This window comes from Lutjanus erythropterus, chromosome 12 (assembly GCF_056507025.1).
Source record: "Lutjanus erythropterus isolate fLutEry1 chromosome 12, fLutEry1.hap2, whole genome shotgun sequence".
Classification (NCBI taxonomy): Eukaryota; Metazoa; Chordata; class Actinopteri; order Lutjaniformes; family Lutjanidae; genus Lutjanus; species Lutjanus erythropterus.
The window spans coordinates 5,507,282-5,531,415 of record NC_139328.1 but is presented as its reverse complement, the minus strand read 5'-3'; the positions used below and the strand labels follow the sequence as shown (position 1 = coordinate 5,531,415).

Genomic DNA, 24,134 nt, shown 5'->3' with positions numbered 1-24,134 from the left:
AAATAGTGCCCCTCTTGATATAGTTCATTCGCTTTTGCGTTTCATTTGAGTGAGCCTGCACAAGGAGAAGTGTATTGAATTACTTGCAGTCCAGTTGAATACAAAGAGTGGAAAAGAAAAGCGTGTTGGGGCTTTCCTCAGTCACTGCCGTGAGCCTCGCTGCTTACATACTCGGCGGGTAGAGTCACAGCATGGCAGATGTTTTCGCTCTGCCAGCAAGTCAATGCAATTTGTAACGTGACTGTTCGACCTCTCATGATGTTTCCCTTTCCTAATGTGTGTTGTAACTTAGATTTTCTTTTTTTTTTTCTTTCCCTCCTCTCTGCGTCGGTGCATGCCAAGTCCCCACCACCACGGCTCTTTGCTTAATAAATGACCGCAGTTCATTTATATGGTAATTCCTGTGAGATGCCGGCCAAGGGATGCCAGGCATATAATGTATCACCACAATGCATATGCTTTATGGCTAATTAGGTTATTGATCTGAGGCTGTTCCTGCGTTAGGGCATGATCACGACACAAAGGAGTATGAGAGTGTGAGTAATGCAGCTGTAAGCAGATATTTGTCTTTCATTACAGTGTGGGACAGATTCAGACGTACTGTGACGGCTTCACGTGTGGTGCAAGTGTGTGCAGGGTTGGGTCTGTTTACTTTGAAATTTAATTACTTCTTTTGCAATTAGTTACGTAATCCATGGGGTTACAACAAACATAGGGCTGCAACTAACGATTATTTTCATTCACTGATTATTTTCTCTATTAATCGATTACTTGTTGGGTCCATAAAACAGAAAATAGTGAAAAATGTTTTCCAAGGTCCAAGGTGACGTCCTGAAATGTCTTGTTTTGCTCCCAACTCCCAACTCCAACATATTCAGTTTACTGTCACAGAAACCATAAAATATTCACATTTAAGACACAGAAATCAAAGAACTTTGACATTCTTTCTTAAGAAATGACTAAAAACAACTAACCAATAATCAATCACCACAGTTGATGATTAATTTGTAAGTCGATTACTTCAAAATTAAAGGAGCAATATGTAAGATGTTAGTGTTTTAAAAAAGAGTACCGCAGCATTAATTTGAGCTCTAATTTAAGTGAAAAACAGACTGGAATGGAAATTTAAAAGGAGAACATTCTGGCTGTAGCTGTAGCCAGTATTTCAACTTAACTTTAACATTGAAAATGTGGACGCTGTCGCAAAAATCTGAGCCAAAAAAAGCTGATCCAATCAAATTAGCCTTACAAAACCAGTACTGGCACAAACAGTGCAGGTGTAGTGTGTGTATCCTTCAACATGTGGGATGCTGTTTCCTTTGTTGCTGCTGTTTTTGAATCAAGAACACTTTTCTCCTGTAATGCAGGAGGAGCACACGCTCAAAATGTTCATCACTACATTTTTAGTGCAGAAGAAAAAGAATAATCACCATTATTAAAGAAGAAATTGGTAATATATTAATTGTAACAGCGTTACAGCCATTCTGGTGCATAATATCTGTTTTTGTTTGCTTGTTGCACATCTACTAGTGTCAAAATTAATACAGAATGTTGGACAAATGTGTAAACGTTTATTTATGAGTTGTTGTAACTCCCCTCAGCTCAGGCTGTGAGGCACATAAAGGTAAGGAAAAAGAAAGAAACAAACAAACGAAAACAAAAGAAACAAACAAAACAAAAGAAGGAGTCAAAAAAGGGACAGATCATTAAGAGAAATTATTAGGGGAACATTTTTATAATTATATTAGGGTATTAAGAGAAAAACAACTTGGATGGTTATTCAATTTTCTTTCAGGTCAGGTGAGATGTGCAAGAGGACAATATATTCTAAAAAAGGGTTTCAGGTGTTTTGGAATTTCCTTATTGATTCTATGAATTAAAATCTAAGTTTCTCAATAATGTAATAATACAGAACTTCCTCTATCCATCGATCATGTGCGGCAACAGGGAGACAAGTGTCAGCCTGATGTACTCACTTTGAAATGCAAGGGTCTTACATATTGCTCCTAAGAACAACAAATTTTAGTTAAAGCTACTACAAGGAACGTTCATACTTTGTTGATTTTGGAGGCCTGTCTGTGGGCATCGTGGTAGTTTTTCCGCTGGAACAGCCACTAAATATATCGTCAAAAATAAAACGATCCAAATAAAAATCTCCTCCTTCTTCTTTGTGACTAGCTAACGTACTACTCACTGAAACTTTGCCTGGGAAAATGCAAACAAAGGCTCGTTTCATCTGATCTCAAGGAAATCTGGTGGCAGACATTAAGAACAATTATACAGAAATAGCCGACCTTTTAACTGATGGTCTTGTTTGCTTATGCAGGTCAGACAGTATTAAATTGAGACTGTTAACCAGTTAAAACCTCCTTGTAGCTTTAAAATTGCCATATTTTAAAAATGCCAGTTTAACTATGATCTAATTGCAGATTTTTCAGATGTAATATGGGTTGATTACAGTTCCGTATTCTTGGTAATCTTATTAGGTAATCCCGATTACATGTAATCCATTACCACCGAACCCTGTGTGTGCGTTTGTGCGTCTCTCCACATATCTTATGATGTTGCCGACGTGTGAGCTCATTGAGTCATTTCAATATTGCCTGCTGGCTGTTTTCAAATGTTTGTTAAACACAGTGTTTGGTGGGAGTACAGAGTGCAGTAACGAGATGTGAGAGATGTGTGATTTCATCATACTTTGCTCACACAATCGACTAACGCTTCGCTTGCAGCCTGCCCTTGAAAATGCAAGTTTGGAAAGCTTCTCCTGCCATTGTGAAATTCCATACAGAGAGTGTTTGCTTTGCATGGCAGCGTGTGTGAATACGCGCGTGCGTGCGTGCGTGTGTGTATTCATGATGCTCTGCCTGGATACCCTCCCCACCACCGCCGCCACCACTGCTGCTTTCTTCTCATCAGGTCTTTATGCCCTCAGGTCAGAGTTTGACTGCTGATCCCCTGAGCTGCCTTACTACTTAATTTACAGCACATGATGCACAACCGTTCCCCTGTAAAACTCAATCACAGCCTCCTCTGGCCACTGATAAATATTCAGTGAAGAACAAAAAGCCTTCGCTGATCCGCATCTAGTCAGATCTACTCTGCCTTCAGCTGTTTATAGAAAATGTGAGTACGATTTGTTACCTTTATACAAACAAAAGATGCTTCTGTGGGAATTAGAATTTAGCCCAGCCTTTAATCAGGAGGCCTCTGTGTTTGTGTGTGTGTGTGTGTGTTTGTATATGTGTGTCTAATAAATTACTGGGTGCATATGTGTGTATCGGCAGCCATAGTGGCTCTTCTCCAGCACACAGGCTTTACAAATTGAAACAGAAGAGGAGTTGAATGAAGCCGCCTCCCCTCCCTTTCCCTTCGTTACCTCAAATCACCTAGCAGGAGAATATAAAACGGCTATCGTGTATATACGGCAGCAACAGCGCGATGTTGTTGAGGGTCCGCTGAGGTTGACTAGCTGCAGAAAAACATCTGCTCCAGGGAGGCATTTTCCTGATGCGTGTGTATGTGTGTGTGTATGTTTTGCTGCATGTGTTTTGCGCACATGTGCATGCTTGTTTGTACCTGTGTTTATGTGCGAGGGAAAAGCGATAGAGCGAGTGGGAGGACGGCGTTAGTATATCATTATCATGTGGAGGCCACAGACTCATCTTCAGATGATAAAGGTCACATTAACTGCAGTTTCTATGTGAAAGAAACCCTCTGTTTTCTTCAGGAATCCTCCACGGTTGTCTTCTCCAAGAGCGGCTTGAGTCACAGCACTGGGGCGCCGCGCTTAAAGGGCTAGTTCGGATGTTTTGATGTAGAGTCGTATGAGGTACTTTTTGATAGTCAGTGTATTATCTACTGTAGGTGGTGGTCGGCACAACCCCGGCGTGAGCACCAGCACGGAAACTAACCAATGTACTGCTGCAGCAAAATGTATTTTAGCCACTTTAAAAAAGGCCCACCTAAAAAAAAAAATCAATGTCAGGTTAAAGGTAGGGTTAGTAGAGAGATGTTCAGGATGTCAAATATCAGCGTTTTGGGTTGGTGAAACGTCCTGAGCACAGCAAAACAATGAGAAAAAATACAGAAATACAGGCAGAGGGCAGCCACCATCACACGCTTACAATGGGTCAGGAATGATAAATGAAAGGGGTTATATTTATGAGTTTATGAATTGTTTTTTAAGGAAAATGTTGCAGGTTTTACCATAAGTGTATGCTGTATTTATAATGATAATTTTAGTGCTTTAACTTGTAGTCAGACAGCCTTTACTGACAGGAAATTGGTGTTATATAAGCCAAATATCACTTTCTCCAAACCAACTTAACCCCAAACAACATCAGTATAATTACCTTGCAGTACACGGTGTGCTAAAACTATCCTTTTAAACAACAAAATCACATGATAACACAAACAAACAATATGCTAAGTTAAAATATTAGCTTCTCTAACAACATGGCTACAACCAGTATGTCCTTTAAAATGTCCATCCTGGTCACGAATGTCTCGTTTCACGTTTAGTAGTTAAAATGATGCTGCTGACTGTTCACAGAATGAGTTAGTCTGTTTATGAGTCGTAAGAAATCATTAATCCTTTAGAAGGTTAGTGCATTGTACTAATGGCAGGCAATCACTGCACTAAAACACTATATTTAGAATATTTTCAGTGTTTTACTTTTCTGTCAGACAGCCTTTTCTGACAGGAAACCGCCATTAAATAAGGCAAATATCACTTTCTCCAAACCAACCAAACTCCATTGGTGAAATCAGTCATTTCACCCTGGAAAACATGGCAGTTACTAACACTAACACTGCCTCGATTTGTTAGTTTTTTTGTATTATTGTGCAACTTTGGTGAATACCTACTCACATTTTAAAACACAGAAGTCACACAATAACACAAAAACACAAACAGGTTGACCCAGTAGCTCCTGTGTTCTGTGAGGTAAAATTACTGATTTCTTCTATGGAGTTTGGTTGGTTTGAAGAGAGAAATTTTTAGCTTGTGTAACAGTGGTTTCCTGTCAGAAAAAAAGATGTCTGATGGCAAAGAAAAAATACACTTAAAATTATATTGATTTTTTTAGTCAGACCTCTTGGCTAAAATACCTTTTGTTGCTGACCCTGTCCTCTGCAGTTCATTGCTTGGCGTCCATGCTGGTGCCCCTCTCTGCTCCTCCGAACTCGGGGAGTGCCGACCGGCATCTACTGTAGCTAATACACTGTAAGCAACTCAAACAACCCCGCTTTAAATAATCTGAGCTATCACCTTAACTCTATCGCAGCGGCTTGTAGTCATGACGTTCTTTCAGGAATCCTCTGCTGTGCCGCTGCACTGTCGTCTTCCCTGTTTGAGTCACAGCATCGGGGCTCCGAGCTTAATTATGCATCTGTAGCCGTGTTTACAAAGACGGTGAACGAACCAAACGTGCGTGTGTTGTTGTAAAAATCTGCAAAAAGAAAGCATTGATTTTCTAACAATATGTGATGCCGTTTTAATTGAACTTATTGGGTCGGTGCTCACGATGCTGACATGAGAGAAATGCAGCCCCTCGTCTCCTCCCTCACTCACTCTGCCTCTGTTTTTCTCTGGTTTATGTTAGCGGTTGTTGTGTGGCTCTCTGTAGTTCCTTTACAGCCGCTCCAGCCTCCATTATCGGCTTCCCTCCGACTGTTAACCCCTTAATGGGTCGCCACCATCACGGTCTGCGCACATCCCCTTTTGTTTACTGCCGTTTTCTCTTTAACCCTTTCAGGATGGAGGCCGCCTTCCATCTCTTTCTTTGAGAGAGTCCATTTTCAGTGACTTGTTTCCGCTCCCCCAGCCACCTCTTCTTCTCCGTCAGACTGCAAAAGAAAAAAAAAAAGGGCCTTTTAAAATAGAATCAATTTACACTAAAGGGCCCAGGGGGCATTAGAAAACTGTAGCACTTAATTTCATAACCAAAGAAGGAAAAAAAATCACTGCTGGAGGCTGTTAGCACAATTCCCAGAACTTTTATCATGTGAGACGTAATAGACCGGCATGAAAGACAGCCAGTCTTGACTGTAGTACAGTTCAGTGTGGGGTCTGGTTATGGTTCACCTGCCTGGAAACAAGATTACCTGCCATGGTGTGCAGGAAAAGTACAATAGGTGTGTGTGTGTGTGTTACATTTGGTCGGTGGGTGAATACAAATGTGCTGCAGTTTTTCCAACCGGCCTTTGTTTCGATTCAGCAGAGGAAAGTGGGCTTCAGAGCCAGATAAGGATATTCAATTAGCTGGAGTCTATGGAAGACCACTGCAGCCGGGCAGAGCTCGCTGCAGCCGGGTGACATATGGTAAAGGAGGAGCGATGAAACTTGATATCTTCTCATTTCATCTTGTCACTGTTTCAGTAATTTTCTCACTGGAATGTCAAACATATATACTGTCTGCTTCGGTGCATTTCTTTTCCTTTTTATATTAACAGGAAAGTCACATTTTAGAAATGGAAATGGAAGATAAATGGAATACAGGGGAGTGAAACTGGGTGGTTTTCAGATTAAAGGGACAGTTCACCCCCAAACCTGTTGTGCTATTTATCCATTAAGATTGTTTTGGTGTAAGTTGCTGAGATTTACGACATCTGCCTTCTCTCCAATATGAAGGAACTACATGGCATCATCTTTCCAGGTATAATGACTCAGGTATAACTACTTTCTTTGTACTGCAGAAAGAAAGTAGTTATGGTAGATTTTTACCACAGAATGTTTATTTTAGGGCGCGTCTGAATTGAACCAATGCATGGGTGCTACATTGCTTCAGTTTTCCAACTGGTCCAGTTTGCGTTCACAAAAGTAAATGCAAACGGTTCAGAAACTGTAAACGCAAATCATGCTTTTACGCCTTTAATTGCACAGGACGACTGAAAATATGACAGGAAATGGGGGAGAGAGCGCGAGGGAACGACACAGGCGGGACCGTCGAACCTGTGTCCGCTGCAGATGACCCACAGCCTCCGTACATGGGGCGAACACTCCTCCAACTGAGGTACCAGGCCACCCTTACTTAAAATTCTTACTGAAAACCTTATAGCAACACATGAGGGAAGCAGCTGATGGAAAACACTTAGAGATTAAAGGGTTTTCCCTCACAACATCCTAATGAAATCCTTGGTGATTTTAAGCAACACATTTTTCCCTAAGGCCTGTGTGGTTTTATGCAACCAGGCACTGGAGCGCATATCAGCAGACTTTAGAGAACTGCCTGTTAACATCCTGAAAGACAGCAGCTATTCAACAAGTGCGCCGGTCCACATTTTTGCAGCAAATGCACTGCATGTTCCCATGTCACCAAACCAATGAAATGATCAATACAATGATGTGCTTGTGTGATTGGTTCAAATGAGCCATTCAAGAGTTCGCCTGACAGCAGACCAAGACCATCTTTCAGGGTGGAACAGAGAGCAGTTGTTTGGTCGGCACCAGAGTCCGAGTCTGGCATTCAAATGAGCCGCACCAACTCTCCAGGAGTCTGGCTCAACCGGACTCAACAAGGCTGGTGTGAATGTGCCCTTGTTCTCCATAGAAAACTGCACACAACTGCATGGAAAAATCTGTTTATATCATTCACTGGCATTTAAAATGGATGCATGCTCTCTAAGACATTTTTGAGGATTCACTTTTTGACCCTGAAATCCTAAAAAAAAAATAAGAATTCCTCAGATTCCCCATCACTCTCTCATATCCTCTAGCTTCTCCCGCTGGCTGGCGTCCTCCTCCCGTCATAAATCTCGAGCGGGACGTTTCCAGGCAACTCTCCAGTCAATCTTTACTGAGTTTGTTGCGCCATCGATCTGTCCTGTGCTATAGGTTGTACTGGCTTCTCTCTCCCCGCTATTGATGTTTTTGCCTCGGGGAGAGAAAGAAACTGCCTCGGCTTGAATTTACCGAGGGCTCGTTTTCAAATGACTTACAATCACCCCACAATGAAAATAGAAGTTGTCAGGCGGCGGCATTTATACGTTGATACTGTTGTTGGATCTCGGGATAGCGAATGCAGTTTGATGGAAGGTAAGGAATTGTGGGATTGCGGCGTGGGTTATGAGGCACTTAAAGGTGATAATCTCCGTGAGGAATATACGACCACTGTGGTCCAGCTGGGACGTGAAACAGCCGCCAGGGGAACTGCCACCTAATGAAGACGGTTTAGTCCTCTGAGTCCACATACACTGAGCTATATTTCAAGCTTTTGTGGTTCGGCGTGTTTGTCTGCGTCTTCTGTCCCTGACCACATGCATTATGGGTCGTTTTGATAAGTGGGAAGGAAGTACTGGTACGAGAGGCCATTTAGGTCATAAATCACACTTGTTCTCGCGCAGCATCATAATGTTACATAATGTTTCACTATATTGTCCTTCACATTACTGTGCCCTCTTACATATGCAGTCACGAACTGCAACGCTACTTTCTCACATCATGTTAGACTCCGATGATACATATGAGAGGATAATTGTACATCACTCATAGGTTTTTGCCCACCAACACATGCAATTACACTCTTTCTCATGTACTACAGTTTCTTTTACAGACACTGTCACAAACAATGTCATCTGCACACTTTGATCTTTTCACCAGAGATAAAAAAAAAAAAAAGATTTAGTTTTAGTCTTTTGACTGAAATGCCACTTGTTTTGTTTTATTCAGTGGTGGAAACTACTGAAACTCTGTGCTCAAGTACAAATACAGTTACAGTATCAAAGTATTACTCAATTTCAAGTAAAAAAAAAATTCTTAAGTAAAAGTACAGAGTATTCTTCTAAAAAAACGACTTACTTTTTAACTGGAAAGGGTTTCTGTTTGTCCAAACCTTTGCCCTGAAATACTCCTGAATTACTCCTGAACTTTTTCCACTCATTGCTGCACATCCATGTTGTTTATGTTCTTCTTCTTCTACTTTTGCTGCTGCTATGGTTTCAACCTGTATGCAGCCCCCATGGTACACTATAATACTTCAAGTATCGGACATTGTTACCAAAATATTAGCCGACAATTCATCACATGGCAGTTCAGAAACAGTGACCAGTAGAAGTACCCCATACAAAAAAACTTCTGACCATTCCATTATTATAGATTTAGCAATAATTAGGACATTTTATCATTTGCTTCTGGCCCACGGCAGCCTGATCAATTTCTCATGATTCTCATAATATTTTAAACGTTGCTGTCAGACAGCCTTTTTTGACAGGAAACTGCTGTTATACGAGTCAAATCTCGCTCTCTCCAAACCAACCAAACTCCACAGGCAAAATCAGTAATTTTACCTCACAGAACACAGGAGTTTCTGGTGTACCGCTGCCTTGACCTGTTAGTTTGTTTCTGTTACTGTGTGACTTCTAAACTATCCTGTTAACACAAAGAAGTCGTACAATAACACAAACTAACTAACCAATCAAAGCAGCAGTAGACCAGCGACCTCTGTTCTGCAAGGTTAAATTGTCAGTTTCGCCTGTGGAGTCTGGTTTGGAAAGAGAGAGATATTTGGCATTATTTGGTGTTTTCCCAGCCAGAAAAAGGTGTCTGATGGCAAGGTTATATATTCTAAATATACCATTTATTTAAAACATTGTTTATTTGAGGTGGATCTTTTTTATTGTAAGTAGCTAAAATACCTTTTGTTGCTGATCTTGTCCACTGCAGTTTATTGCTCCTCTCTGCGTCTCCTAACTGGTCTTACATAACCCTCTATTAATGATGACGTGTCAGTAGGAATGTTTATAAAGTGTTGAAACGAGACGGCTTTCTGTCCTGAACCTCCTCTCATAGGACTCGGTCTGTGTGGGAACGTGTCAAGGACGGGGGTCTGCCTGTTTATGAGGGGGGTTATCAGCACAAATCTGGCATCAATCAAGCAATCAGCCGTAATGGGAACCTATGGGGGCGAATGGGGCAATACTGTTGATTAGCTAAAATAAAGAGACGCTTTAGAGTGCTGATTAGTACGACGTCGAGATGCTCTCCGAGCCCCATTTCCATGTACAATGTCAAACCTCAAGGAGCGCGGAGGAATTCACACGTCAACATCAACACTGTGAAGATCGGATGTGAGATGTTCAACAGACATTATGTTGTGCCAACACCCATATAACCTGAAATAGGCTGTTTTTAAGCACAGTGCAGTTTAAGAAATGAAGGAAGAAAGCACTTACACTGTTTTCTCACATTTTTTCAAACTTCTTCCTGGATAAAAATACATTTTATATATAAAAAAAGCCCATTCCAAAATAATTTTCTATCTATTTTAATTGAGTGGTCTTTTTTCTTTATATCTCTTTTTATCTCCGCTCATGCCCGGCCCTGAATTATGTCTGTGAAGTTCTCCCAGGCAGACACGCTGCTCTGCCTTTTCTGCTGTCGTGTCATTTATGAGCGGTTTTTACCACTCGTGAGCTCTGAGTGGTCCTACGGGCCATTCTCCGAGTTATATGTCTTTCTCTGAGTAAACCATCTTTGGTTAAGTGACATTTATTAGTTTCCGGAATATTCTGCAGCGGTTGAGAGCCGCGGACGCCTCCACTTTTCTCATTTAACAACCATGTTTTAATAACGCTGTTTGCTTCATTAGGAAGCGCAGCAATAACCCGACCCGATGATGTTAAGAGACTGATGAAGGTCCAATCTTTTGTCAAAACTTTGCTTTTGGTGATGTGACGCAGTGGCTGATTGGATTTAATGGGTATGTTGTGCATTTCAGAGCACTTCTCAGTGTCTGACACTGTGGTCCAGGGCTGCGTATTGTTGAAAAAAAATACCAATATCAATACTAGTACCCGTAAAGCGATACCAATAATATTAGAGTACTTTATTTCATACTTCTTTTTTTCTGCTTCATTTGATACCCATCATTTGAATGGAAGCCATAGTTTGGGACGTTTTAACTCTCAAATAAACCAAGCTTGACTTCAGTGCATCACAGGCTGTACAGGTTTTTGCACCAATCACACTTTGCATTAGATTAAACAATGCTTGCAGTGATAATCTTAGAACAAAGTCAAACAAATACTCTTTTCTTTCTAGATCTGTGTACAAAAAGGATCAAATGTGGTATTGTTTGACAGGAGAACCTGGGACCAAGTTATTGTTTTGTGAATCACAAGTCAAAAGTCTTTGCACTCAAGTCCCAAATTAAGCTCCATGACTTTTTTATTACATGACTTTTTGATACAGATATTTACCTGACAGTACTTGGTGGGCGTTCATTCTGGAGCCTGTTTGTTGGTTTTGGAAATGAAGGGAAATGAATTGATTCAGAGACAAAACTTTTTTGAGTTTGTCAAGTCAAGTCGCACGTCATCAGATTTGTGACTCGAGTCCAAGTCCACACTTGACTGATACCCAGGCCTTCTGTGGGCCTTCCTTCACACAAAACTGAGACAACTGCAGCCCCCCTCCCTCCAACACCTCCTTCTCTCCCAAGACGTATGTCCTCATGGAGTCAGACATATTTTTTATCCTATATTTGTTTACATTTTTGCAAATTGGCAATATTAAAAACATGCCAAATTAGCCATTCGCTGTTCCTGTTTGCAGTGTGCTCTATGATACTGAATAATACTTAAAAAAGTGATGATTCTCCTGCCAGTTTCCTGTGATTCCTAAGTGGATTTATGGATGTGTATTCCTGACTAACTCTGGAGAAAGGAAGTGTGGGCCATGCTTAATCTACAAGTACGTGTATTGTGCCTGTTTGTTTAGATTTGGCTGATTTATGTCTCCAAAAAGGAGTGAGGATTTTGAGGAAGGAAATTGCGGCTCACGCCTCATGTCTCCCTCCAGGCCCTCCCTTGAACGCTCCGCTATAACTCACAAACAAATGTTTCAAATGTTTAGTATTATTTGTATTTTTATTTTGTGTGTGAAATTTTGGTTGATATGTGTGATAATATTTAATGGCTGATTTGGGTCCGATTGTGTTTTCCACACCTCACCATCTTCGAGGTTCAACTTATCAACGATTTACCAGGATCAGTCCATCCATTATGGCCCTGATCTACAAATCTTGTTTCCGACAACGCCCTCCTTTAATTTGCTGGAAATTGAAATTGTTCCTAATGAGGCGGTGGGTGTCCCAGCGGAAAAGTAACCCCACATCGGTTCTAACCCCAATCTCCCCAGGACCTAGTTTGCAAGACACACACTCACACAAGTACTGGTGGAGTAACCTTGTTGGGTCCTAATTATAATAGCATTGTGTGTCTCCGCTGAACACACCGCGTTATTAGTCCTAACAAAAACACAGTCCCACAGGCGTGTACCTTTTTCTCCGTGGAGGTTTTGTCTTGTTTTCGGCTACTTTTGTTGTTAATCTCTGAGAGGAGAGCATCAGAGGAAGAGGAGGAGGAGGAGGGGGGGAGTGAAGGAGGCTGAGCTTTGCTAGAGGCCAATAAATGTCTCTGTTATCAAGCTGCCATCATTTTTAACTGTGTGTTGTGTGCACAGTGAAAATCTGACATTTTTACCTCTGAAACTACACATTTGTAGTTGCCGTTATATGTAGCCGCAACCCTGCGTTGATCATGCATTATTTACTTGTTTTGAAAGGAGATATTTGTAGACTTTTCTTTAGTTTTTTAATCTAATGTGCACATAGTAATATCATTCTCTTCTGTCGGACTTGCCTTTCTGTTTTATTACTGTATATTTTTACCACTGTAAAATACACAAAAACCAAACTAATCATGGGCACATCATGTTTCAGATGATTCATAGTTGGAGTGAATGTGATCTTTAAATGATGCCAACAGTAAAAGAGTCTCATCTAGTTTCTGCTGTGAGTTAATGTGAGTGCCCCATTTTTTTTTAAGTCTAATTCTTTGCCTCAGTAAAGGTTATAGCATCCCCGAGGCAACTGCAGTGCTGAACTTGATTTTTTTTAAGTATTGTCACAATTTATTGTGTGTGGATTTTATTGTTGCCATATTCTCTTGCTGAGTTGATGTGTCAGATGGGGGATCCCATCAAGACCACTGACGGATAGTAACCGACCCCACTGCAAACCCCTACCGCTTCCAACTAACCGTCTTCAGTGAGCGTACATGTTGTGCTCATGGTGGTCGTCAAGACCATTTGTAACCACACCAGCACCAAGAATCATTAGTTCAAAAATAAAACACTTGGTTAAATCTGCAGAAATATTGCGGTTTAGTTAGACGTAGACCGATGACGTCATTGAGTACAGTGCGATCATGAGTGTTGTCGTCATTGTCAAACAATCACGACTGCCTCTGAAAATTTGACATGACTCAGACAGAAATCATGTTCACAGATCAAGTAATGTGTTCAGTTTTTCTCAGGTTACTTTTAGCCGAGCTTGTCGACATTTTTCCTCTCTCGCTGATGTATTTTCCCCGAGTGGTGTTCACAGTCAAACTTAAATTACAGATTTCTCTTGGTTTGAACATTGTTGGACACATTTCTTTCTGATAATATAAATACACAACTAACTAAAAAAAAAACAGTCTAGTCGTTAGACATTTCAATGCAGAAATCCTACACATTATACAATCAAATACTGCAAAAGTCTCTGTGACATTTTCACGACTTAATCTTTCACTAACGTATCCAAGGTCTTTGAGTTGTCTCAGCATAACTTTTACATTTTAATCATTCTAGTGGATGTTATAGAGAGAACAAATTTAAAAAGCCTAAATTGATGTGAATATTTTGCATGGAGATGTTTTGTTGAACAGTTTGCAGTTCTGTTCAATATAAATGTTTCCTAACTATGTTGATAAAAACTATGTTTGCACATTACCTCCTGAAAAAATACATTTGCTGATTTACATCATTCGTATATGAACATAATTATTAGGTGATAAGGTAGTAATACAAACAACTCATCCTAAAATAAGTGGGCTGCTCATTTAATCCAGTTCCAGCAGCCAGATGAGTCCAGTAAGTTATAATATCTGCAGTGCAGCGTTTTCAACAAGACAAAGGCAACAGTTTTGTTCGTACATCACATGGCTGTTGCTTTGCTTTATTATCATAATTTTTATTATTATAAAAAAATTGAATAAATTGTATGACAAGCTAACGTGACAAGCGAACTACCCAATAAAGCGGTTACCTTTTATAAACTCAGCAAACAGTCTGACCTTGCAAAAGTTTTCCATCTGTTGTCTCAAACCGACATGACTTCTCAGATGGTTTGGTGTCCTGATTAGCCGTTCAGCTGGACTTGCTAATAGCCATTTTACATTAGTAAGGAGAACAACAATAGCTTAGCTTCCTGATGGGAAACACAGCATGCAGAGGGACAATAATAATAACAAAGACAGGTCTGTTGCCGATGATAAGCCATGATAAGAATGGAGCTCTTTCACTGGGGCACCATTTGCTCTTGCATATTGTTATGTGAGACAGTTGGTTATGTTTAGGCACCAAAACTACTTGATTTGGGTTCGTTTTGACAACAAAACTACTTAGTTATGGTTAATTTGTGTAGGTTTAGACAGCAAATCTACTTGGTTAGGTGTAGTTTGGTTGTGTTTAGGCACCAAAACTACTTGATTTGGATAGGTTATGACACTGAAAGTACTTGGTTTGGGTAGGTTTTGACACCAGAATTACTTGGTTATGGTTAATTTGGGTGTGTTTAGGCACCAAAAGTACTTGGTTAGAGTTAGTTTGGTTAGATTTTGGTACCAAAATGGTTAATTTGGGTAGGTTTGGGTAGGCACCAAATCTATTTGACTGTGGTTAGTTTTGGTAGGTTTAGGCACCAACATGACTTAGTTAGGGTTAGACACCAAAAATACTTTGTAGTTTAGGAAAAGATTATGGTTTGGGTGAACATGAGTAACAATAAGAATTAAAAAAAAAGATGAACATAGTATAACGAAAGCAACAAAGATCTTGTCAGTGTGACAATGAGGTGAATGTTTGGGTCAAACACACGACTTTCACATGGTTTTATAGTTTATCTAAATAATTATTTCTTCATCTTTTAACGTCTTAACATCTTAAATATTGTCACAGGAGATGGAAACAAATCTACAGTACAAGCCATAACCTGTTGGGTTTTTCACTGTGAATTTGAATTCAAATAAATAATTACAAATGTATATGTTTGTTTCGTAACGTTGTTCGTAATTCAAATGTTATATTAAATGTGACAACCATACAAGCCAAATTCACAGACATTATTAAATCTCATGTCACAGCATCATTCAGACACAGTGGCTGCATCGTGGAGCGACATGTCAGTGATCTGTTGCAGTATTGATGTCACACACTGAACATGTACAATATGCACAATCACACATGAGTAGATGTGGGACTGTAAATGTTTGAATAAATGTATGAGGTGAAAATCACACTTGGCAATGTGCTTTTCATGTGCATTAACACACACACACACATTCCAGTCTTGTCCCAGACACACACACACAAATATAAGCTGCTCACTTCAGTGCACATCAAGCAAGTTGTCCGCACACTCGCTGATCGCACCAGACATGTGAAGTCAGTCTGAGAATATTCTGAGAAGTCTTTGAACATCTTCAATCCCCGGGACCGTCGCGGCTTCGAGAAACACTTACAAAAGCTTCAACTTATCCCACAGAAGGGCAGAAGCAGCCATTATTTAACGTGAGACATCCTCACAGAGATACAGGGACATGAAGTATAGGGTGATAAGACTCGTCTCACCCTTTCTGCTACCGCGAGGAAATAGCATTTCGACTTAGACGCTGATAACGATGACAAATTTTAATTTATGGTGTTATTCCTGAGATATGATATGTACGCCTGAGCTATTCATTTTTCAACATTAGATGCTCTAACAAGATCACATTAAATATATATTGTTTATTTCCATCACTGCAGCACGCTAAGCGGCGTGACGGAGGATTTTCCTTCATGAGTGTGGGGCCGCAGCCTCTGGTTTTCCTCCGTCTTTACCGGCGCTGAGTAATGATCCACATGCTGGTCAGGGATGGACGGAGGAGCCCTGATGCCTGCTGGCCTGTCAGAGAAATGTGACAGCGTCTAGTGTGCAGGGACAAACTGGAGAGTGTAGCCTGCAGCTCTCAATCACTCCAGGGGCTGGCGGAGACACCCACAGGGAGCTGTCTTCCCCTCTCTTTCATTTATCTCTTTCTCTTTCACCCTCTCCATCTTTCATGTTCCCTCGGTTTCTAGATCTCCGCCTCAGTTCGTCGCTCTCCGCTCTCCCTCTTCATGTTCCTCCTTTCATGTCGGCCTTGTCGGCATCCGTCCGCCGTTCGCAGATTTTTACACATGCACGTGGAGCTCCTCAAACAATTCCTCCTCTTGTGCTCGTTTCGTCGCCGCGCGCTGTCTGCGTCAATATCCGACCTAATCCGGTGCCTGGCTCAGGCTCAGCTTGTTCAACTAGCACACATATGCACACATCCACCCACCCACCCACGTTTACACACACACACACACACACACACACATAATTAAACAGACTGGCACCCAAATTCTCAAACTCACAAACACACACAGAGTTGAACACACTTGATTTTATAATGCACAGTTCCATTTTTAGGGTATATAAGCCTTCGACACTGCAGCACAGTAGCCCCATACAACACTAAAGAATGAGGATTTTCTATTAGATTTGAGGCGGCTGCAGAGAGAGACAGAGAGAGGAGCGAGGCACAGAGTTGCCTTCATTTAAACTGTTCTGCACTGAGGCTTTTCAATTTGATTATGAGGCTCCATTTCATAGAGCCTGGATGCTGCGTGCCATTCAGAGCGAAATTGAGCCGTCGGTCGGCTGGACAGGCAGCCTCCCCGCGCGTCTGCTCTGCGGGGGCATCGGGGGACGACGAGGGCGACGCTGGCCCGCCGTGCCCTTTTCGCCGCGCCGTTTAGTCGGGTTGCAGGGGAAATGCGAGGAAAAAAAAAAAAAAGCGACGGAGCTGGGGTGGCTGGCTAAGTGGGCGAGAGTGTGGAATTGATTGAATGCTTTGAGGTTTTGGGACGTGATGTGAGGACTCCTGCCGCAAAGTCTGTGAAGGACTCTTTAGTTTTACAAGGAAGAAGTCCCGTCTCACTCCCTCAGTCGGCCCGGTCACTCTGAGAAATAAAATAAAAGTCAAATAAAGAAAGAAATAAAAGTGCTTACTAGAACTATAAATGGTTCTTCGGCTTGTCCCCGTAGGTGAACCGTTTTTGGTGGAATCTTTTGTAAAGGTACCCACTCATGGGGTTCTGCCGAGAACTCTTTTATATCATGAGCGTTTCATCCAAAACCCCTCCAAGGGGATTTACAGAGAACCCTTGTTGGGTGCTCTATCCAGACGAGAACCCTTTCATATTACAAATGGCGTTCTATCAAGAACTCTGTCATATTCTAAGTGTTCCATTTAGATCCCACCTAGGGGGTTATGCAGAGAACTCTTTTATTATACAAGGGTTTCATATAGAACCCACCCTGCTCTAGCCAGACAAGAACCTTTTTATATTATAAATATCCTATCTAGAAAACACCAAGGGGGTTCTACTGAGAACTCTTTAATATTATGAGTGTTTAATTTAGAACCCACCAAGGAGGTTTTGTGGAGAACCCTTTTATATTCTAAGTGTGTCATCTAGAACCCACCCAGGGTGCTCTGAGAACCTTTTTACATTACAATTGCTCAATCTAGAAAACACAGGATTCTATCGAGTGTTTCATTTAGAACCCACCCAGGGGGTTCTGCAGAGAACCCATTTATATTATAAGGGCTTCATATAGAACCCACACAGGGTGTTCTACTGAGAACCTTTTGTATATTCCAAGGGGTTTAATCGAGAACCCACCCAAGGAGATCGGATGTTTCACTTATAACCCTCTTGTCTTCTGAGGGTTCTACGAAGAACCATATTGTATTCTACAGATGGATCCCATATATTTTATATCGTGGTCATCCATCATTTTAACAATCAGTGTTAAAGTTACCATAGTTTACACTGAGAAAACATCTTTTAATATCCAGACTCTCAACAACCCTTGGGGAACTCTTTTGTCTCAAAAGGGTTCTTCAGGAGCAAATGGTTCTGGTTAGAATCTGAGCACTTCAGGAGGAACCCTTTTAGAGTTTATTTATTTGTCCCTCTTCCCAGCAGCTTTAAATGTCCCTCTGATGTGTAGAAACACAGATATGTGTGACTGATGGGACGATTGCTCACATGTGGGTCAGTCCTGACCTGGATGAGTTCAGTGACTGATGATCACCAGAAACTGGTAACTAAAGCTGAGGATGTAACAGCAGCTCCGCTCTCCTGGTGTCCATCATCAATCCTGTTCATTTACGGTATTGGAACAACACTTCCTGGGACGGTCTCCTTTTACATCTCGGCCTCGTGTGTTTTCCCAGGACTGTCACAACACGGCCATTTTACGCTGATCAATCATCGTGTAATTGGTCACCCGAGACCAAATTAGGAGTACATTTGGTGGCTCATTTTACAGCATTTCTGCTGTAAATTTATGGAAATGTTTTAAGAAGCAATTAAAGGTGCAGTAAGTGATTCTGGAGAAAGATAGTTGACTGTTAAGTCTTATTACGAGGTCATCAAATTACTTTGGCTGGTGGCCTGAAGATGGTTGACTGTCGAGTCTCATTACGAGGTCGACGGATACTGATGTTTTGGAAATGAGACTCAACAATCAACTATTTTACCAAACTGTGATTGGCAAAAGTCTCCTGTGAGGGGATTTTCTAAAGACTACTTTGCTTAAAGGGTATTATAGAACTTTTGCCTGATGGCTCTAAAAATAAACTGCCTACTCCACCTTTAGTTATTCCTACACTGACTTGACGAAAGGAGGAAACCCACAGGTGTGTTTTTAGATCTGTTGGAGGAATTTATGATGTGTGTTCAGTTTGAAATCACTGACAGCCCATGCAGGGAGTGGTGTGTTTGTCCAGTGCGGAGCAGGAAGGACACATTTAACTCTGTATTATGAACACACACCTTGAACCAATGCAAACTGATTTTGGAGTTTGTCATGTTCTTTGACTTACTGGTGAGTCATACCACATCTACATGTGACACCATAAAGTGGCAGTGGTGGAATGTAACTAAGTACATTTACTCAGGTACTACAGTTTTGGCAGCACTTTTTTTGAGATTTCAATCTGATGCAATTTTATACTTCAGTGAAGACAAATCTTGTACTTTTTACTCCATTACATTTGTTTGACACCTGTAGTTACTAGTTATTGTCGGTACCCTTAACCATGGTACTGGCTTAGATGTACTATACAATAGTATCTATAATAGTAAATGCTTCTGTACTTTTACTTAAGTAACATTTTGATGCAGGGATTTTATGTGTATGTACCTCAAGGTAGCAAAATTGATCAGAATCAGTGGCCTGATGGGTAAAAGTTCTTTCAGATGCTCAGGTGCCCAAGATGGGAATGAGGTTCCTCGTAGCACTAAGGTACTACAAACTGAAACAAACATCTTTACACCATCTAACCACAAGAAGGAGCACAGTGGAACTGTGACTTTCTTCCTTTAGTTGCACGAATAATGTTGTTCTTTGCTAAAAAGACAAACAAAATGGAGTAACTTTAGACTCTGGTATTTCTACTTTTGCTTTAGCAGAGGATGGTGGTGGAGTTCGTCTTCCACCTCTGCAGCTTATTTTACAGTCAGCTGTAAAATGTAAATGTAACTCATAAAACTAAAAGTACAACTGCAATAAAAATAACTTAGGGACAGAAATGACTCAGCTTGGCAGTAATCTTCCTTAAGTTCTGTATTTATTATGTATATTTGTGCGATGCTTATTTGGTTTCACTCTTAAGCAGAGAAATTATTTATGTAGTCAAACATTTAGTCAAAACGTGAACATTTCAAGACATTTCTAAGGACATATTGTGGATACCTCCGACCCACCTAACCCTCTTGATATCTGCTGAGGAAAAAAAAAAGATATTGAGAATGTCAATATACAACAGAACAGAACCAAAAATTAAATATATCAACATATATTAAGAAAATAAAATAGATAAAAAATAAATAAATAGACATGAGAAAAAGAAAAGAAAACAGAATAAAACTTATATACCTTTACATATACTGACAACCAGCTTTATCAGCTGAAATTCATTTAGCGTGATGTGTGAGATCTGTCCTCAGGCAGTGTCCATTTTTAAAATAAGTCCAAGAACGGGCTCCATGTTTTCAGGAACGAGTCCTGGTGTCCTGAGACTCTCGATATGACGCGTTCATAACTAGTTCGATCCGGTCTTTACAAGATGAAGGTGTGGTGGTTTTCCACTGTCTCACAACAGTTCTGCATCCTGTTAGCATGACCAGTCAGCACCATCATTTTTATTTCAGATCACACATCTTAATTTTACTCGGGGTTGATTCCCAACACACACAGCGCTGCTTTTTTCAAGCAGAGAAATCAAAGAAGTTAAGTAGTGAGAGTTAAACACAAGTAATGACTTTAACTTACCGAGAACGTGTTTGCAGTTAATCGTAGGGTTGGTGGTTCAATTCTTCAACAAAAAACTGAATAAGTTGCTCCTGAGGTGTGTGTAAATGTGTGAAAATATCAGCTGCTTTGTCATGTCAAATGTATTTTCTAATCTTCCAATACGGTGTTAAGATAATGTAGTAAGACAGTGTGTAAACATACACACACGTCCTATGGATTCATTAAACAATATAATCAGCGTTTTCCACAAACATGCACAACCTTTGTTTGAGGTGGTTTTCTTGGATTGTCTCTATTATAGTCCAGGATCCATATTTACATATCAAGCATCTCAGAAGCTCTCTGAAAGTTTAACGGGGACTAAAAATACTCCGAGCTCAGAGAAGGACTTCAGAGTTATTTACTTCCCACACAAAAGCAGGAAATTCTCTTTTGACCATGAATGACATCATGTTGTGACACTCGAAACCAAAGAAATAATGATGTTTTGTAGTCGCTCGGTACATTCAAAAGACGGGCAGGCTGATGTACTGCAGAGCGTGATGCAGGGAAAAAAGAAAGCTATTTATGAACTGGTAAAAACTAAAAATATTTAACAAAACTTATTAAAATAGCCTGCTAAAATTATTTATACGGTTTGATTGCTTACACCAGTTGAGTTCAATCCAGCAATATTTTTCACACTCTCTTCTGCTGCTGTCTGTGCAAATCAGTGATATTTCTGATTTTGATATTGAGTTGTGGTATTTGTGAGCTATTTCTGATTCTGAGAAACTCCAAGGAGAGTCAAAACTTTTGTAATTTTGTGTGTCGGTGAAATTATTAAAGGTGCACTAAAAACTTCTGGAGAAAGAAGTTTTAGAGATGTGACCTTACTTTGGAAAAAAAAATGGCACGAAGCATCACAAATCACACATGGGTTAAAACTGCGGGCTGAACCACATATCCACGGGAGAAAAGACACACATTAAAGGACTGATTTTAGGATTTTATGAATCGATATCAGACCAGGTAAAGGAAAATCTATTCCAATCGATTGTTTGATTTTTTTTAACCCAGCCCTAATCAACTATCTCCTGGCCTGTAACTGACCAAAATTTCCTGCCACAGGTTATATTTTCTAAAGCCTGAAAACAACCAAGAGGAGGAGCAGAAATCTAGTTTCCTCTCAGAACCCTTGAATTATGTAACGCTGAAAGATAATTCTGAAATTTTTGCTCAGTGACATCTAAAATAAACTGCCTACCCCAACTTTAAATATGTAGCTGTACTGAGTCCTTGTTGCTGCATCACTTTCTTCCCAATAAGTCATGAATTGCACGAATTCACTTTTTGCAGAATAGACAAAATCAGTAACGAGACTTTTAATCCACTCAGCATCTTCAAGAAACTTCCTGTTATTTTGATTTGTTTGCAGAATTCAGAACTCCCCGTTCTATTTTTAGCCCCAAATAAAGATCAGCATCTTGGCCGCTGTTGCCGTATCAGCATCTATTTCTACAGTATTTCCTGTCATTCAAACCTAAAGTTCACTCACTGCGCAGTCTTAAAAAGTGTAGAGGGGTCCTAATGGCACAGATTAAAAAGCAATTTAATACAGAAAAGGGGATTAGAAACACTATGGACTGCACTAATCCTTAACCTTTAGTCCTGTTCTCATGGAGCCACAATATGCGCAAGACGATAGCATCACAGGACTGGAGTTAGTAAATTTCCATTAGGGCCGCCCTTCTTTATTCCCACCAGCACATTTAAAGGCATTAGGCATGCTTTGTCAAGGCTAATAAAAAGGGCCAGCAGTGCTATCACACACCCCCGACTTGTTTCGGAAAAAGCACTGTTCCATGTGAAGTTTTCATAACCCATTATGATAATCTGCCCGAGTCTCTGAAGGGCAGGGGGATAGACAGGCAGATAGATGCTTCTGGGGTGACTGCTCTACAGCCTCTGCATGGATGGAACATTTTCTGTCTGCGTAACCGGGACAGAAACTCACTCCTATCTGCCAAGAAGAGCAGAAATGATAGACGACTCAATGCAAGAAGAGAAGAGTCTGCACGGCATCAGGTCAGAAAAGAAAAATGGGAACATTTTGTGCAGGGGATAAAGAAGTAAGACAAGTTTAAAAAAAGTTTAATGTATTCTCACCTATCTCGTTCAAATTAGAAATTATATACACAATATAGAAAATGCAGGTTGAGCATGTTTATGTGAGGATATATGCACGCGTCACTCTGTTTTTGAACTTGCCCCAAAGTTGCCCTTAACTAACAGACACTGTGTACAGTACACATTAGCCTTTGACTTTAAAAATAAATGGTTTCCCTTGTTTTCCTTTTAAAATAGAGGGATTCTCTGACATTCGGTCTCTGTTGCACGCCTGATTTGAGAAGGTCCACGTTTCCTCTTCTGCGTCCTCTTTTGGACTGCCCGCTTCTAATCTCTGCAGGGAAAGAGTGTTTTCTCCGATAGGAAACAGGGTCACGTTGAGCATCAATCATTCATATCTAAATTTGTGCAGCGCAAAGATTCAATTTTCTGCACTTTGTAAGGTCCGCTATTGGTTATATGGTTTTATTTATACATCACAGTCCATTCATTATTTATTTGTTTTTGAGACATCAAATTTTGATGCCATTTTCTTGAAGGAAGAGCTGGTGCGCATCAAACATACTGTCAAATAAAGGGAGTTTAGACTGTTGACTTGTGATCATCATGGTTTTTCATTCTTCCTAACATGGGCTTAAACTATTCCCAAACATGTTTTTTGAGCTGTAAACTAAATTATAATCACTGTACTGCGATGAAACACTTAAAAACTGGTGTTAACATTTCTTTCTCTGAAAATCAGCATTTCATGGGTTGAAAATGGTTCAAAACACCACCCAGTTTTAAATCAGTCTGAACTTTGCAAGGCTAATGTTGTTGAGATAGAGCCGACTGTTTGGGACTGCTCTGCGTAATCAGATTTCTATTGAATAAAAGCAAGTTAATGTCCCACAGCTTCCGTTCATGAGTGCAGGTTTTACAACAGTGCTTATTTTCAAATAGGCCTATATGCTGATCAAGACTCACCAGTCACAAGAGTTTACACTATTTTTTTTGCTAACACTCTATGTAGTATTTTTCAATTTTGGCACTTTTGACAGCTGCATAAACATCTCTGGATCCCATAATAAATAGCAAGGCTATGGCTACGTAATGGCACTCCCTACAAATAGACACACACATGGGAGAGAGCAGCCTCTCTGAGCAGCTAACAGCAGCTTGGCTAACTGCAACATAGAAACTCTTCCGAAAAAGGGCCAAGAATGTGCTTCTAGTGACCAAAGCGCCAGCACTTCTCTGTGTTTCTGTTGTTTCTCCACAGACATGGAGAGTATGACAGCAGCTGGCTATGGTTGGTTAGCTTCCCTGATTTGCCACCGCCCCTTGTATTGAAGCACGAGCTACCATGTAGTTGCTATATCTGATGTGGCCAGACACGTGCTTAATGCTATGAAACACGTGTGTAAATAGGTTTAGGCACAAAAAATACCTTTTTGGCTTTGGTTTCACGTGAGACAAAAACCCCAGCCTCCAGGGTTTAAGTCCTGTATTTGTTTCAGCTGTCTATCCACCTCACCTCCTCCAGATGGGGACTTTATCCCTCTACATACTCCTTTGAAAGCCTGGGGTGTCTTATACAGCTGC

General features: G+C 40.6%; 1 protein-coding gene across 1 annotated transcript in view; it reads left to right on the top strand.

Moving 5' to 3' along the window:
- kcnn1a (potassium intermediate/small conductance calcium-activated channel, subfamily N, member 1a) overlaps positions 1-24,134 on the top strand; it is a 73,286-nt gene that overhangs the window by 11,433 nt on the left and 37,719 nt on the right. The gene's annotated exons all lie outside the window — the stretch shown is intronic.